The sequence below is a fragment of the Erpetoichthys calabaricus genome, chromosome 5 (genome assembly GCF_900747795.2).
Source record: "Erpetoichthys calabaricus chromosome 5, fErpCal1.3, whole genome shotgun sequence".
Lineage (NCBI taxonomy): Eukaryota > Metazoa > Chordata > Cladistia > Polypteriformes > Polypteridae > Erpetoichthys > Erpetoichthys calabaricus.
Window position 1 is genome coordinate 170878445 of NC_041398.2, and position 18282 is coordinate 170896726.

The following is an 18282-nucleotide window of genomic DNA, read 5'->3' on the forward strand; positions in this document are numbered from 1 at the left end:
CTTCAATCCCAGATAATCAAATCAAGGCAAGGCATGAGCTAGGAGAAATTTGTTCTAAGTCGGTGGGGGGATGGAATAGCTGGCTGCTAGTAGCTTGTGTTTATCAGCACATTTAGATGACAAAGGACTCTGGCGGAGAGGTGGAAACGGATTTAAGACGTGATTTAAGGTGGGACGGATTTACGAGTTTTTTCGTAAGCTCTGGTAATTCTAGTGTTAATCTTGGAACATTGTGGCTTCACTTGTCCCCACCTCACTAGGTAGCCTAAATATTTGGCCTCCTTTAAGCCGAAGAAGCATTTCCGGGGGTTAATGCGGAGACCGGCCTTCGCTAGTGTGGCGAGAACAGCGTACACAAGCAATATATGTTCCTCCCAGGTGCCGGAATAGATGACCACGTCATCCAGGTAGGCAGCACAATAGGACTGGTGGGGCCTTAGCACTCTGTCTACCAGACAATGAAAGGTCGCCGGCGCCCTGTGCAGCCCAAATGGGAGGACCTTATATTGCCAATGTCCACTAGGGGTACTAAAGGCAGTTTTTTCTTTCGCGGATGCCGTTAAGGGAATTTGCCAGTACCCTTTGGTCATGTCAAGAGTAGTCAGGTACTGAGCCATACCCAAACGTTCGAGTAGGTCATCCACTCTAGGCATAGGGTAAGTATCAAATTTGGAGACCTGATTGAGACGTCTGAAGTCATTACAGAATCTCCAGGACCCATCTGGCTTGGAAACGAGGACGATAGGACTGGACCAGGGACTGTGACTTTCTTCAATAATGTCTAGGTCTAACATTCGCCGGATTTCCATTTCGACCTCTGCACGTTTTGCCTCCGGGAGGTGATAGGGTCTCTCCCAGACCACCACCCCCGGGTCAGTAATGATATCGTGCTCAATCAGCGAAGTGCAGCCAGGTAACTCGCTCACCACTTTTGGGACGGCCAGGATTGCTTGTTCTAGCTCCTGGCGTTGAAGGGGGGACAAGTCAGGACCGAGATTAAGGGTTGATTTGTCAGAGAAATGGGAGAGGGCTGTACTGGAAGTAGGGGGGTCTATCCGATCTCTCCATGGCTTCAACAAATTCACATGGTACACCCTCTCACTTGGTCGACTATTTGGTTGTTTCACCAAATATTCCACAAGCCCTTTTCTCTCCTTAACCTCATATGGACCCAGCCAATGGGCCAATAATTTGGAATGAGACGAGGGCACGAGCACCATCACTCGGTCTCCGGGCTGGAACTCCCGGAGAGCCGAGTTCCGATTGTAACACTGAATTTGCGCTGCCTGAGCACGAGTCATATGGTCTTTTAAAATGGGCCTGATTTTATTCAGTCTATCGTGCAGTTGCGCGATGTACTCTAACACATTCATGGAGGGAACAGCCTCGGCTTCCCATCCTTCTTTTAACATGTCCAAAAGTCCCCGGGGCTGGCGTTCATAGAGCAGCTCAAAAAGGGAAAAGCCTGTGGAGGCTTGGGGCACCTCACGATAAGCAAAAAGTACAAGAGGCAAAAGCTGGTCCCAATTCCTACCGTCCACGCTGACTACTTTGCGCAGCATCTGTTTAAGCGTCTGATTAAAACGTTCTACCAGCCCGTCCGTCTGTGGGTGGTAAACAGATGTTTTAAGATGCTTAATACGGAGTAACTTGGCCACCTCCCTGAACTTATCCGAGGTAAAGGGAGTACCTTGGTCCGTGAGGACTTCTTTAGGTATTCCTACTCTAGAAAAAAGGGCGACCAATTCCCGTGCAATGTTCTTTGTATTAGCAGAGCGCAACGGAACCGCCACTGGGTAGCGAGTCGAGTAATCGACCATGACCAATATATATTTGTGGCCACGGGTCGAAGGCTCCAGGGGTCCAACAAGATCCATTCCGATCCTTTCAAAGGGGACATCTATTAGGGGAATGGGAACGAGAGGAGCACGGTCTCTCCTAAGAATCTGGTGTATCTGACACTCCGGACAAGATTAACAGAAACGCCGGACCTCCTCATTAATTCCCGGCCAATAGAAACGGAGTTTTATCCTCTCTAATGTTTTTTCGGCCCCAAGATGGGCGCCTAAGAGATGGGCATGAGCTAGTTCGCAGACCTCCCGCCGGAAGGTCCGCGGCACTAGCAGCAACTTCTGCATCTCGCCTTCATGACTCACGACTCGATACAACAGATCGTTATCTAGTACAAAGTAGGGCTCCGGTGGCATGGGATTTTCTGACAACTGACCATCTACGGAAACAACAACAACAACATTTATTTATATAGCACATTTTCATACAAAAAGTAGCTCAAAGTGCTTTACATAATGAAGAAAAGAAGAATAAAAGACAAATAAGAAATTAAAATAAGACAACATTAGTTAACATAGAAAGGAGTAAGGTCCGATGGCCAGGGTGGACAGAAAAAACAAAAAAAAAACTCCAAAAGGCTGGAGAAAAAAATAAAATCTGTAGGGGCACAAGCCACCACCAATAGGACACCGGAAAAGAAAACAGAAGAGAGAGTAGGGGTTAGTACAGATTTTGAATGAATAGTTATTATAATGAATTGGATATACAGAGTGTCAGGATTAAATTACAGTGAAGTTATGAGAAGGCCATGTTAAAGTAATGTGTTTTCAGTAGTTTTTTAAAGTGCTCCACTGTATTAGCCTGGCGAATTCCTACTGGCAGGCTATTCCAGATTTTAGGTGCATAACAGCAGAAGGCCGCCTCACCACTTCTTTTAAGTTTTGCTCTTGGAATTCTAAGGAGACACTCAGTTGAGGATCTGAGGTTGCGATTTGGAATATAAGGTGTCAACAAACAACAGCATTCCGGGAAAACTTCAGAGAATCATCATTCCACTGTTCTCTTTTAAACGAGGCAGGCGTGGACCTAAATAGATGGGTCATGTTGTCCAGAGGATCTACCTGCTCCGGGGAAGTATTGATTACTTGGCTCGGGCCCTCGCCTGGTGCTTCCGGGTAAGGGTCCGTCGCTTGAGAATTTTCCCCCTGCCTGCCTACGTCATCACTGTTTGCCGCTGTGCACGGCGAGGAAGCCGTGGGGAGGGCGCCCCGCCCACCCATAACAAGACCCAACTTGGCAACAGGAGTGGTTTGTATACTACCGCTTTTGTTTTTCAACCAGTCGTGTCCCAGAATCACCGGGAAGGGGGGTTCGGGTAGCACTGCCACTGATACTCGGTTTAGGTCCCCCTTCCAGGAAATATAACAAGTAGCGGACCTATATGATCTGGTCTCCCCATGTACACACTTAACTTTTACATGTTGATTTAGCCATTGTCGCGGTAGTATGTAACGGCGAGCAACAATGGTTATATTGCTCCCGGTATCAAACAAGGCAAGCACAGCATATCCATTTATTAACACCACTCACGTATTCGGAACTGCCAAGGGATTGGAAAGAGCACAGTACCTCTCAGGAGCGGCCCAGCTGCAGTCCATCGGCTCGACATTCAACGGGCAGGAGGGTAGAAGGTGGCCGGCCTCACCGCACTTGAAACAGCGCGCTGGACCTGGCTTATCTCGGGGCTTCACCGGAGCTTCCGCAGCGCGGTGGGAGGGCTCGGGGACAATGGCGCGTCCCTGTCGCACACCGCGAGCCGACCTTTCTGACCCCCCGGTTCGGTGCACCGCGATCTGACGCTCCAAGACCTCTAGGAGGCCTTTCATATCCTTAAAGGGATGTTGCCGGACCTGCTGGGCGAGATGGCTAGGCATGGCGTTCACTAAACCCTCACACGCCACCTGTTCTACAACTTGGCATGCCTGGGGTCCCTCTGGCTGTAGCCAGCGGCCCATTTTGCCCCAGAAATCGAAAGCTTGGGCTCGGGCAGGGCGGTCAGGTTCGAACTGCCAATTACGCCACTCACTCGCTTGCTGGTCCGATGTCATGCCATAGCGACTTAAGATCTCCGGTTTGAGGAGGTCATAATAGGCCCGCTGCGCGGCGCCCTTCAGGTAGGGCACGAGGATGGACTCCCACTCCGTCCACTGCCACTGGTTCCGGGTGGCAGTCCTTTCAAAGATGCCCAGGTAGGACTCAATGTCGTCCGTCTCCGACAACGGTACAATAGGGGGAGGCGGAGGTCGGGGAGGTGGAGGTCGGGCAGGCTCCGGTCTTAACGATTCTGCAGACGCGAGTCGTGCTTTGGTCTCTTCCAGCTCGCGCTTTGTAGTGGCCTGCTCGTGTTGCAGATTCTGAGGCTGCGTCGCCATTTCAGTGAGGACAGTGTTCAGGTCCTGTCCTTCAGACATTTTTTCTCGGACTTTGTGTCCTGCCGACTACGCCACTGTAAAAAGAAGACAAAACAAGCATAAAGGTTTGGGGTTTTCCGGCCTCGTATACTGTAAATAATGCTTTGGTCAGAAAAATTGTTCATAACAATATGCATCAGACAACAAGATGGCGGACTGGGGGAATCTTCATGGAGAGGGACCGGAAATGAAAGTGAAGGCTGCTGGGAAGGTACCAAGATGGATGCTGGGATGTTGACGTCATCAGGGGTCGACAGAGGGAATGCGGAAGTGATATTGCGTGGTTAGTCACTGGAGGCGATTTCATGACGGTGGCGTTTCTTTCTTTCTGCCAAAAACAAAGAGAGAGAGGTTAGTACTCCGCCATTCCCTTCTGACCTGCGGTTTCACGTAACAGTTTGGGTCCTTCCACGGCTCCCTAAGCGTGCGTGCGTGACAAAGGATAGACTCATCTCTGATCCCTGACATACCCCATTTTTATTATAACTGCATTCAGAAAGGAACCTTGCATCACAAGCCACTGTTTTCTATATTTTAAGCATTTTTTTACAGTCATTGTCACACCGTTACATGAATTCCACCTTTTCTGAATTTTTGCATTTACAGAGTTCGTATGAGGAGCAAAGCCAGACCACAACATTAGGTATATAGGTAATTATGGTAATTTACATAATAAGAGAACTAAAATGTATGAAAGATGCTGCTTAACAGAATACATAAGCTACACAACAGCAAGCATATAAAGTGATGTAAATAAACCATTATAAATTCTTGCACATTTTCTTTTTTCCTCCTGATTTCTTCATTATTATTTATTTACTTTTTGCATTCTTTTATCCTGAGAGAACTTAATTTCATTGACGACTCCTGGACAGTCAGGGCTTATGTTGCTATATACGCCTTTGACATCTTTCATTCATCTCCAGGCAGTGACCCACCCCAGCCTGACTATGACGGCAGGATCAACAGCAAGTAAAACAACTATTCACATTATCATTTTTTAAACTTCTGGATAATACTTGTAAATAGAACTATGCTTAACATTTGTCATCTGGGTATGCTGAATAAGACTTGAAACAGACCTGACTCTGCTGTGCTGTTTGTCACTTCTTCCTGACATCTTAAGGATATAAACTAGCATTGTTAACTAACATGCAACACATATACCGTACATTTATAGTGTAGTTTAATTTTAAATTCAGTATATTATTCTATTAGACCCTTCCTGTGTAAACACAGAGAGGGCTACATGGACTGTCAAATATGCATTAAAGCACCATGAAATGTGAATATAAACAACAACAATGTATCTATACAGATATTTAAAGTTTCTAAATTTATTCAAAGTAGTTCAGGCACGTAATGGTAATGATGTACAATATAGTAATGCCCATTGACTATCGTGGAACAGAAAGTAAAGCTCTGATTTTTGTAGGATGCTGGAAAAATTAAACCTCTGGGAGAAAAATGCAGAATCAAAGAATACCCGAACTGTGTCCCTCCCTAAGGGTTTACAGCACATGCTGGTGCAGGTTGGGTCCATGAGTTGGACGATATGACTGTCACTAGTAATGCTATTATCTCCTATGAGGTCTTGTTGTACAGCCAGGATGGACACCTTAGTGAAAGCAACACTAATTGACACAAATGGAAACCTATAAGAGAACAGGAAAGTTATAAAACAATCCATGATAATTACCACAATTATTATCTTGACAAAAAAGTGAACTGACCGTAATATGTTATAAAGAGCCTCAATATCAACTCTAATCCCAAATAATGAGTCTTCAAGCTTCATATAAATGTTAAGAGTCATGAATCAAGACTTAAATTGACTGGAAGAATATTCAGATTTTGTGAAGGTAAAGGTTTGGCTTCCCATAACAATTTCTTTTTTTTTTTAACAAGACCACCATCTTGTGATTACTGTGCATACACGGATGATTCACATTAAAGAATGCTGGATCATCTGTATGTTGAATTTATTGTTTTAGATTCTGACTTGATACCAGGTCATGTGCGGTCTTTACCCTCAGTTTTCACATTCCCCAAGACTTAACATTGAATTTTACCATTTGTAGCTTTAAGTTGTAGTCTTATGTGCTTTGGGACAGTGCTGGCAAGGAAAGAAAGTATACAATATACTGTAGCTTATATTTGTAATATACTAAGTGAATAGTCCTCTAAAAATAGCAATTAGTTCTGATGAATGAACATGGTACATCTTGCGCAGTAGTGGATAATTAATGTTTATTTCCGAGTGTCTATTTTACAAAAGTCTATTAGAAAAAAAACATTGTTGCAAATTATAGACAAACAAGCAAGATGCAGGCCTGGTATTTAATGAGTTAAAATGAAAACTATAGGCTACAGATTTTATTCTCACCATTGACACACTATAGGCTTGTCTAAGTACTTGTACAAAAAAGTAAACCGTTGTACTTTATATGAAAAGCTCTGGGATGGTGCTCACTGCAAAATGGTTTATATAAAATAAAGTTTGTGTATAATACTAAGATGCAAACATTTTTACTCCATGTCCGATATTGATTCAAGAAACAATGCATTGGATTATTTAAAAAATAACAAATTTCTAGATAAGAATAAATGAAACAAAAACCAGTAAATTCTGTGGTTCTTTAGTGAGAAAAAGAAAGAAAGAAAGAAAGAAAGAAAGAAAGAAAGAAAGAAAGAAAGAAAGAAAGAAAGAAAGAACACAAAGTTGTGCCCATTGTAGATACACAGGTAAATGCAACCTGCTGGCTGACTCTATTGAATTACTTTTTGGCTTTTCCTACTACGCTTACATCATAACTAATTCCCCCTGCTGGGATTTGTTGGGATTACTTCATATCACTAAGGACTAACATAACATTAAATAACGTTCCCCAATGTACTTAATCCTGGTAAGGTCCACAGGGGGCAGAACCTATCGCAGCCACATCAGGCAAGAAACAGGCGCCAATTTGGGACAGGAGAATTAGTTTATTGCAGAGAATATTGATGGGAACAATATCAAAGGACCAATCCAGAGCCACCAGTTGCATTTCTATAAGAATGTGTGATGAAAACCAGAGTACTCAGGGGAAAACTATGTGGACACATGGAGAACATGCATACTCCATGGTGACAATGACTGCTGGATTTAATCCAAGGATGCTCGATCAGTGAGGCAACAGCACTCTCTGTTGTGATTAACTAAAGAGACAGCTCTTTGGAAAACCTTTGGAGAGACAGAAAATTAGCAGAAGATTGCTGGAAGAAATTAGACAGAATTGTTATCAAAGTATAAGCAAAAGTCAATACAGTCAGAGTAGTCAAAACACAAATCCAAAGTTGTAGTTGAAATTAACATCGCAGAGGCTTTTAAACTACTGTATCTTGCTTGATTTGCCATTAGCTAACACTTACCTTTGAAGTTTGTTAAAGAAATGGATCTGATATCTGGCTGTCAGTAGCTGTGTGCTGCAATTGTATATAAGCAAAACAAGGCAAAAACATTATGCCACAAATGGCAACAGGCATAGCGAAAGAAGAAAAAAACACATATATAGTCATTCAAAGATTAATACAAATATGGTGGCAACAATTCTAAAACAAGAAAAAAAAAAAGTCAGCTACCTAGAATAATGATAACATTTATAAATAATCAAAAAAAATACATCAAAAAATTCCAAAATAAGAGAAACTGAAATTCATTACAGTAATGATTGTGCTGCCATGCCACTCTTGACTACAGAACTGAAATACAGTATTTACTGTTTATTTTAATATTATTTAAATACTAGGTGCTTCCCCCCCTGCTCGCTTCGTTCACAAACCCCCCCTGGCCTGCGCTACGCGCCATTGTGAAGAGGGGGGCTGAATGCACCCCAAGGAGATGCAGTCGCTCCTCCGAAATCCCTCTTAAACGGCAATACAATGGGAAACAAATACAGCTTTTTTTTTACCTACTCTTTGCTGCGTGATCTGCATTTTGTGCGGCGCTTCGAATGTTTAAAAGCCTGTACAGCAGCTGTTCTTTTGTCTCACTGCCTTATGTCTCTTCTTCCCCAGACATCCTCAAACACTATTCAATCTCTTTTCACTGTGCCGTTATTTCACAGAGTAATATTTTCCGTTTTTTTGAGCTAATGCGATCTTTACTATCATTTTTTTGAGACTTTTGAATTTTCCTACTTCCATTATCTCTAACCTGCTCTGCATGTGTACTTTGTCATCTGCTCTTTTTGTTTTTCTGGCCCCGGACGTGGTTAAATCTCTTGGCACAAAGTCTTGTCTCGTGGGATGTGAAAGTGTCTCTCTGAACAGTTCTCATCTCGTCCAAAGTTTTTTTTATATAATAGAGAGATTTTATTAATTGTACCAACTTTAACTGTTTATTAATTGCACCAACTTTAAGTAATCGTTTTTTGTTCTTTAATTTGACAAACATAGCACTTAAATCTGGTGGGATGGAATATTATAATTGTATTTTCTTTAAGGTAACTTCTGTACATATATATCCTTACACGCACTTTGACAGATAGATTATGGTGATAATGTAACTGCCATTTCCAATCATTTATATTAAAACAGAGGTGCCAAACTGCGATTCTGCAGGGCTGCAATGACTGCAGGTTTTCATTCTAACCTTTTCTTAATTATTGGCCAATTTTAACTGCTTATTAACTTTTTTGCCTTCATTTTAATTAACTTACTAAGACTCAGACCCCTTAATTATTTCTTATTTCCATAATTAGCAGCCAAAAAATAATGACACGCAAAATGAGCCAACACGTGACCAGCTAACTTGTGTCAATCATACAATAGCTGAAAATAAAGAAAAGTAAAGGTCTCAGTAATGTTGTTGTGTTCAAGTTCACAAGATGGTGCTCTTAAAAATAAAAGAAAGAAAAAGTTTTGGAAATCTCTGCTGTGTTAGAGTGAGAGCACCAACAAGCCATAGAATTAAATAATGGATTTAGCTAATAACAAGAATCAACTTATAATTAAGAAACTGGTTGGAGTGAAATTGGATTAAGTTTGAGGGCCTACCTTACCTGGTCACCGGTTGGCTCACTTCACATCTCATTTGTTTTTGGCTGCCATTTAAGAAAAAAACTAAGCAATTCAGAGGGCTGAGACTTGAAAAACAATGCCATTATAATGAAGGGAAAAGAAGATAATTAGCAGCAAAAACTGGTTACTAATTAAGGAAGTGGAAGGAAGAAAAACCTGCAGCCAGTACGGCCCTCCAGGATCACAGTTGGACACCCCTGTTTTAAAGTAATTCCCCATACATTAGAAGGCAACAACAGACCAAAGACTATTCTAGATGCACTGGAAGCAGGACGAGAATCTGACTTGAATTAGAAACCAGTTGATAATACACACTCACACTCACTCATACAATTTATTAGGATGTATATGGGAGAAATCCTAGGAGGCAAAAGAAAAATGTACAAGCTCAGTCCAGTCTGTGACAGCGACCAGGAATTAAATCTGAGGTGAGGTTAGGAACTAGCACTGCTAATCAATATGCAACACATATACTGCTCTTTAATTATTATTTAAGACCATTCTCAATGCAAACCCTTTAGAGGAGCTACTTAGACTGTCAAATATACAGTAAAACACCATGTAATGTGAATATCATAAATAAACAGAATATTGAAGTATATAGATATTCAAAGTTTCTAAATTTATTCAAAGCAGTTCTGGTGCTTAATGGTGATGATGTGTGATATAGTAATGCCCTGCTGACTATGGTGGAGCAGAAAGTAGAAGAATTTTTAAGATGTTGGTGACAATAAACCTCTAGGAGCAAAAGGTTCTTCCAAAAAGGCAGGAACAAAGAAGAGCTGAACTGTGTCCCTCCCTAAGCATTCTACAGTACCTGCTGGCCCAGGCTAGGCTCCATGAGCTGTAAGAAATGAAATTGTCACTAGTGATTCTGTTTTCTCCTGGGAGATCCTGTTGTACGGCCAGTATGGATAATTTGCTGAAAGCAGCACTGGTTGCCACATCTAGTAACCCAGAAAAGAAAAGGAAGAGTTGTAAAATCAGCCATAACAATTACTACAATTATAATCTAGAAAAAAAAAGTGTATTGATCGTAACACGCTATAAACAGCATCGTCTTCAGCTCTGTACCCAAACTCAAGCTTCATATAAAGATCCATGAATCAAGACTTAAATTGACTGGTAGATTCTTCAGATTTTGGGGAACTGAATATTCTGCTTCCTACAGCAGATTCTTTTTTTGAACATGACCAGCGTCTTGTGATTACAGTGCATACTCCGATGATCCACATTAATGAACTCTGCTTGGTTAAAGAAGTATGACAGAAGGAGGCAACTGCCATGACCTGGAAACCAGAGAGCAGGCTTAAGAAATGTAAATCAAGCTATACTTCATAGTTGTTAATTTTATATTTGTTGCACAAGGCTGAATGAAATATATGATATTAATGAATTGATTCAACTGGAAAGTGAATGATTGCTTGAATCTGTTCTGCTTATTAAGAATGAATGAATGAATGAATAAATGAGTGAAGTTGCCTTTTTCTATCCTGTAAAATACAGGATTATTTTTGCCAACCTGGCATTTACATTTTCTGTAAATCGGTATGAAAGATGCCTGTTACATTTTGAGTAGGTTTAGCAAAGTAAATTTAAGTGAAAAGACACCATGCCAGTAAGATGTTGAGGCTTTCAATGAATTAAATAAAGCACACAAGGGACTGTGCAAAGGAAACAGAAAAAAAATCAACCTCCTGTGGTGTTTTACAGTATACAGTATATGAATAAACACGTATGCAAAATAAACGTTCCTGGAAATACAATAGACGTGCTGACATAGTAAATCCAGCAGCTTCACAAATTCAAGCATTGCTGTTGAAATCCCAGTCTAGAACATTAGCCCACTTGTAATCCTGTCTTGGAATAAATATGTTAAATAAATTAAATATTGAATGAAATGCAGAAAGAAGTCAACAAGCCACTGCAATTACAGCTGAGCAGTTCAACACATTCTGGTTTCAGATTAGGTGAGCTCCTTATTCTCACAAAATGTCTATGTCATGCTAAGTTTGGTGGTATTGACAGATAGATGTTTATCATTCTGGGAGCTTGGATGTACGCCCAACAGTCCAATGCTAATGCTGATTAAACAGGGGCTCTATGAAAATGGAGTCAGAGAAGATTTAACATTATTGTCTAATGAGTCTTCCTGCCAGTTAGTTCCTTTGAAGCTGCATGCTGTGCACTTTACACAGCACTATTTTGAGCCTACACTCACTCATGCGATCTGAGGCTGATACAAAAATTAGCATAGAGCTTTCCCTCCCAAGAGTCTACTTCTCTTTATTCTGGCAACACACATTTGGTTTAAATTCCTTATTTCGCGGCACACAATACATATACACGAGATCCTAGGAACTACAAATTATTGAAACAGATAAGAGGAATGCACCGAATGTCCATTCAATCAACTAATACGGCAAATTCAGTGAAAAGTGACAAGCAGATGTGAAATCTGAGGAGAATGAGCTCCATAATGAATAGCCTTCCACAGGAGCTAATTAATTACACAATTTAAAGGTGATCAGTCAAATCCTGACAGGATTAACTTTTAAAAGGGGGAAGGGGAAGAAAGAAAAATATTTAAGGCCACTGTAGAAATAGAGGAACTGCATTTTGTACAAGGCAGCTTTATAACAAATATAATAATAATAATATTAATAATAATAATAAAAAATAACTACCAAGGACAAAGCCCTATTATGTTTAGTATGTCTTTAATACAGTATTTCAAGGTAGACCCCTCTGTCTAAAAATTGCATATATGACCCAAGATAAGTGTGTTATATGTGCACTATCCAAATTCTTTATATATAAAAATTATTTTAATTGTACTAATTTGGCTAAATACAACCTGCATATTGTATATTCAGAAAGGTGAGCTGTACATGACAGGCAAATTACTTTCAATTCTATTTTTCTTACTCGGGATGATAAATTACACTAAACCTAACCAATTTTTAAGACATGGAAAAAAAACATAAAAATGGTTTCACTGATGAGTTCAACTAAAGTTTTCATGAATGAGCGAGAGCTCAGTCAGAAAAGAAAACAAAAGTAAAGCCACCAGAGTTATTCATTCTTAACACTCAGACATCCCCAATGGTCCAATGTGTAATGATCGTCATTTCTGCTTGAAGAAATGCCAGCAACTATTAACTTCAAAATGTTGTCACATAGCCATTTCTGACTACTCGACATTAAAGTCAGATTTACAGGCTGAAAGACACATGAACGGTTGTTTTCTGTGGCTTGTAAAAAACTTACGTAACCTTTACTCTTTTCAGGAGGACTTTCAGAGGTGTTTTCATTTTGCAGATATACTTGGGAATATGCAGCACATTTGAAAAAATTGTGCAATGACCCTTCCAATAAATGACATATTAAAATATATTTATTTTTTGTTAGAGCCTGCAACATATATGGAAAACTGTTTACAGATTGTATGCACCTACATACCGCTTGCGTATTTTATTTATCTATCCACACACATATCTGCCAGTCATCAAATGTGATTAGTCCACTTCATTGTTGCAGTATGGGAGCAGAGCCCATTTCAGCAGGAGCAGGTGCAGGGTAGGAACACTAGATGGGTCCTTATCCTTGAAAGGTCACACTCACATACAGTCACTCAGAGTTTAGCATTAGAAATTAGCTTAACACTTATGTCTTTGGGATATGTGACTAAAACCCTTGCAGACATGGGAAGAACATGCAGTTTTCAAATTCCAGGGATGAAGTGTGGTAGTCACCATAATGCCTCATCTTAATTATCATTCTGCACATTACATTACACAAAAGTAACACTAAAACCAAGTCATACAGTAATATAATTTTACGTATCTATCTGTACCTGTATATATACATAATCAGTTCGCAATTCAGACATAACATGTTGGAACACATTGAAAACACATCAGATTTTAATGGGAAAAAAAATCATGTTGCATAACTATACTGATATGGACTGGATAATGTGTTAGGAACTAAAGGATGCCACATCGTTTGATGGAAATGAAAATTATCAACCTACAGAGGGCTGAATTCAAAGACAGCCTGAAAATCAAAGTGAAAAAATGATGCGCCAGGCTAGTCCATTTTGTCGAAATTTCATTGCAGCAACAAAAAATCGTACTCAATAGTTTGTATGGCCCCCACGTGGCTGTATGCATGCCTGACAATATCGGGGCATGCTTCTAATGAGATGACGGATGGTGTCCTGGGTGATCTCCTCCCAGATCTGGAGTAGGGCATCACTGGGCTCCTGGACAGTCTGAGGTGCAACCTGGCGGCTTCGGATGGACTGAAACAATGGTATCAAATCCTTCATCCTCCAGGAACTGCCTGCATACTCTATAGCCACATAAGGCCGGGCATTGTCGTGCACCAGGAGGAACCCAGGAACCACTACACCAGTATAGGGTATGACAATGGGTCCAAGGATTTCATCCCGATACTTAATGGCAGTCAAGGTGCCATTGTCTAGCCTGTAGAGGTCTGTGCGTCCCTCCATGGATATGCCTCCCACAGACCATCTCTGATCCACCACCAAACTGGTCACGCTGAACGATGTTACAGGCAGCTTAATGTTCTCCACGACTTCTCCAGACCCTTTCACGTCTGTCACATGTGCTCAGGGTGAACCTGTTCTCATCTGTGAAAAGCACAGGGTGCCAGTAGTGGACCTGCCAATTCTGATATTCTATGGCAAATCCTTATGAAGTCTGTTTCTGATTGTTTGGTCAGAGACATTCACACCAGTGGCCTGCTGGAGGTCATTTTGTAGGGCTCTGGCAGTGCTCATCCTATTCTTCCTTGCCCAAAGGAGCAGATACTGGTCCTACTGATGGGTTAAGGACCTTCTACAGCCCTGTCCAGCTCTCCTAGTGTAACTTCCTGTCTCCTGGAATCTCCTCCATGCCCTTGAGACTGTGCTGGGAGACACAGCAAACCTTCTGGCAATGGCATGTATTGATGTGCCATCCTGGAGAAATTACCTGTGCAACCTCTGTAGGGTCCACGTATCGTCTCATGCTACCAGTAGTGACACTGACCGTAGCCAAATGCAAAACTAATGAAAAAACAGTCAGAAAAGATGAGAAGAGAAAAATGTCAGTGGCCTCCACCCGTTAAACCATTGCTGTTTTGGGGGTCGTCTCATTGTTGCCCCTTTAGTGCACCTGTTGTTAATTTCATTAACACCAAAGCAGCTGAAACTGATTAACAACCCCCTCTGCTACTTAACTGACAAGATCAATATCCCAGAAATTTCATTTGACTTCATGCTATAATCTGATTGAAAAGTATATACCTTTAATTTTTTTGAGTAGTTTATATATATTATATATTTATATGTCTTGTGGCGAGTGGCTGGGGGCGGTACCCAGCCAGGACGCCCAGAAGGACCGAAGGAGGGAGTACGCCTCCTCCGGAGCATGAGGGGGGCGACTGCCCTGGTGGCTATGGGTACCATGGAAAGAAACATGGAAACTCAACCCTATAGGGGCTCGTGGTCACTGCCAGGGGGCGCCCAGATACCTAAAGAGCCCTGGCCCTCAGCACTTCCGCCACACCCAGAAGTGCTGGGGGGACGAAGACCAGGGACACCCAGAGTGCTTCCAGGTGCACAGCCGGCACTTCCGCCACACTGGGGAGTGCCGGCAGTAGCTCATTGGGAGGCACCTGGAGCACGTCCGGGTGAGGATAAAAGGGGCCGCCTCCCTCCATTCGATAGCTGGAGTTGGGTGGAAGAGGACAAAGCCTGGAGGAGAGGAAAGAAGTGGAGGCGGTGAAGAGAGGCATTGTGTAAAGCCGGACTTGAGGGTGATTGGTGCCTGGATTGTGTGCTGTCTACATTGGAAGTAGTAACTATGTATAATAAAGGCATGTGTGGTGGTAAATCTACAGTGTCTGCCTGTCTGTGTTCTGGCCAGTCCCCACAATGGCATCCCTGATGGGACTCTCCGCCTGGTACATGGCAGGGACCCGTCGATTTAAATAATTTTGTGGACGGCTCGTCACAGCAGGTGAGCCTACACACGCACCACAGGAGCGGTACGCACACAACCCCGCGGGAGCACAACTCACCCAATGGACCACCACCGGTTCACGGAAGGGCCATTTCTACCTGGTGCGGGAAGATGACATCGGGCGTAGCCGGAATGCAGCGGGCTCCTATGAGCGTGCCGTCGCTGAGGACGCCCGGGACGGCATCGCGTCTAGTAAGGCCACACTGGGGAAATCCCCTCGGACAGATGGGACCCGGGAGGTAAGTTCCCTGCCCAACGACACTCGGCCCTAGGGGGCTGGACTTTGTGTCTGCTTTCCAGGCAGGGACTGCCCAGATTCACATCGGTGGCAGACGCATGCCGCTCTGCGGGGCTTTGTCAGCATGGCAGCACCACAAAGAGCTGTGGAGGAGGAACCGCTGCAGCTCGGAAAGCTGCGGCAGCTGTGGAGCTACCCGGAGGCTCGCCACCACATCAGGAGCCTGGGAACCAAGATGGCTGAGTACCGGAAGTCTCTCCCCAAGGCAGGCAAGGGATTGGACGGTGTGTGTTGCATGCCTGCCGACGATTGGTCGAAAGCGGGAACAACGTATGTCCATCCCGAGCTGGGGAAGGACCCGATTGGGCCACAGGGAAGGTCCCACAGCACACAGTCAGTGGGTGTGGCTGATCGACAGGTAAGTCTACTGCCGGCTGGTGGACTGTGCTTGCTGGTGGCTCAGCCCGCAGAGTCGCTTTTTCAGGTGATACGCACTCTCCGTAATGGATTAAAGGAGCTGGAGGTGAAGGCGGCTGCGTCCGTGAAGATGCTGAGACAGTGGGCAGATCGGCGCAACGCTGGAATCTTCAGCCGGAGCGCTGCGGAGGTGCAGGTGAGTAATACTGGCACCGTAAAGAAAAAGGGAGGCCCCAGCGAAAAGAACCATGATGTAGGTGATCAGATTCAAGTAGCAGGGGCTCCAATAGTGGACGCGGCGGGTGAGAGCCGAGCGTTGTGGTGAGGGGGGAGAGAGTGAGAGGGCAATCAGGGCACCAGCTGATGTGTGCCAGGTGTCTAAGGAGCCCCATGCCCCAAGCCAGCCCCGGTCTCACATTGTCTACAGGGACGCAGACAGGACAGGGTCTATACCTTTTCCCATAGGGAGACCCAAACCGTCATGGCGTCCCAGAGACAGTGGAGGAACCAAAGGAAGAGAACCGGCTCCTCCGATAAAGAGAAGGGCCTCACTCTGTGGAGGCAGAGGGAAACCCCGAAGTTGGCTGAGGTGATGGGGGTGTGAGCGGGTCCCCGTGTGATGTCCCAACTAGGGGGTCACGGAAACCCTGGAGGGGGGTTGCCGAAGGGGCAAATCCCGGGGGTGCCGGTCGGAGGGGGGAGCGCTGCCTGTGTGTAGCACTGAAGGATGCCAGGTGCTGCTGTCCAGGTAGCACCTCCGCCCCTGTTTCTGCCTTTTGAGTTGCAGCACCTGCACAAGTAGGACCCGCTTTGTGGGTGATCTGCCCTCGCGGGACATGCCACTGGCTCCTATTGGTCTCAGCTGGTGATGGGGCACTGTAGTGAGCGGCTGGGGGCGGTACCTAGCTGGGGCACCCGGAAGGACCGAAGGAGGGATTATGCCTCCTCCAGACCATGAGGGGGGTGACCGCCCTGGTGGCTATGGGAACCATGGGAAAGGAGCATGGAAGCTCAACCCTATAGGGACCCGTGGTGCTGGGGGGACGAAGACCAGGGACACAGCCGGCACTTCCGACACACCAGGGAGTGCTGGCAGAAGCTTGTTGGGAAGCACCTGGAGTAATTCCGGGTGAGGATAAAGAGGACGGAGCTTGGAGGAGAGGAGTGGAGGCGGTCAAGAAGACTAGAGGCATTTTGTGAGGCAAGGACTGAAGGGTGATTGATGCAGGGGCACTGGGTTGTGTGTGATACTTTGTATATAGAAGAATGAATAAACGTGTGTTGGTTGTTGAATCTTCTGTGTCCGCCTGTCTGTGTCCGGGCCAGTCTTCACAGTCTGTATTGCAATCTGATTATATGGATGGTTACTTACCAGGTAATACATGTGGTTGGTGAGCCAATCTGCAAAAATTCACCACGTCCTCTTAATTGTGAAAAGCAGATCATAGGTATGTGATACAGTACCTGTCAAATAATTCAAAGAGATGTTTTCCAACTGGCTGGCCAACCACATGTTTTACCTGGTAATTAACTACCCATATAATCAGATTGCAATTCAGACATATGAATATAATACTCTGATATTCACCCTATCAAGTAAGCAAACCAGCTCCTGTTGTGCAACATCAGAAGCTTCGCCTCAGGTGCTCATGTCTGAGGTTCAATCCCTGTAAGGGGAGGTAAAGGTGTGTACACCTGTTGAGTCCAAATTAGGGTAAAACACGTGGCTTGTACTCTTTGTATTGTTTGGCAGGTACTGTATCTCATATATATGAGCTGCTTCTTGCAGCTGAGAGGACATAGAAAATGTTTGCAGACAGGCTGATCAACCACATGCATTACCTGGTAGGTAACCATCCATATAATCAGATTGCAGTTCAGACCTGATCATAATACTCCAATTTTCACTCTGTCAAGTAAGTGAACCAGCTGCCATGGCGCAATGTCAGAAGTTTTGCCTCAGGTGCTGACATCTGAGGTTCAATATTCATAAGGGGAAGCAGAGGTGTGTACACTTGATGAGCTCAAATTAAGCTGAAACATATTACGTGTACTCTTTGTATTATTTGGCAGGTACTATATATATATATATATATATATATATATATATATATATATATATATATATATATATATATATATATATATATATATATATATATATATACTAGCCATGTGCGCCCAACTACGTTGAGCGTGTTAAATTTGTCTGTGAAGGGCTCCCTGTTTAAACGCGGCTGCCAGTCGTGAACTGGGCCCTTCGTCGCACAGC